The following is a 405-nucleotide window of genomic DNA, read 5'->3' on the forward strand; positions in this document are numbered from 1 at the left end:
AGGAAAAGTATGAAATGACGCCTAAAACTTCTGAGGGTTGTACCTTGGGTTGCTAGATTTTGCAATATGGAGTTGACTGCTGTCATTGCAAAATCTGGCCTCAGAGGACAGATGGGGGCCTAGAGGGGAGTCAAGGAAAAACAAGAGGTGATAATTGGGAGATATACTGACTTCTGGACCTCTGCTTTTAAGGACAGAAAGGCAATAGTGTTTTGAGTAGAAACTAACAATGCTTAGGTGCTGGTGGGGACTGCCTGTGAAGGGATGGAAACCGAAAGCCAGTTGAGATAACAATGGGGCAGCAAGACTTCCTACTGTGACCTCTGGAATATACCTTTAGTCAGCACAGACCCTTGTGCGATCTCACCTTTCTCATGAGACACTTCATCCTCTTGGCCAATCACT

This window comes from Microtus ochrogaster, unplaced genomic scaffold (assembly GCF_000317375.1).
Source record: "Microtus ochrogaster isolate Prairie Vole_2 unplaced genomic scaffold, MicOch1.0 UNK56, whole genome shotgun sequence".
In the NCBI taxonomy this organism is placed as follows: domain Eukaryota; kingdom Metazoa; phylum Chordata; class Mammalia; order Rodentia; family Cricetidae; genus Microtus; species Microtus ochrogaster.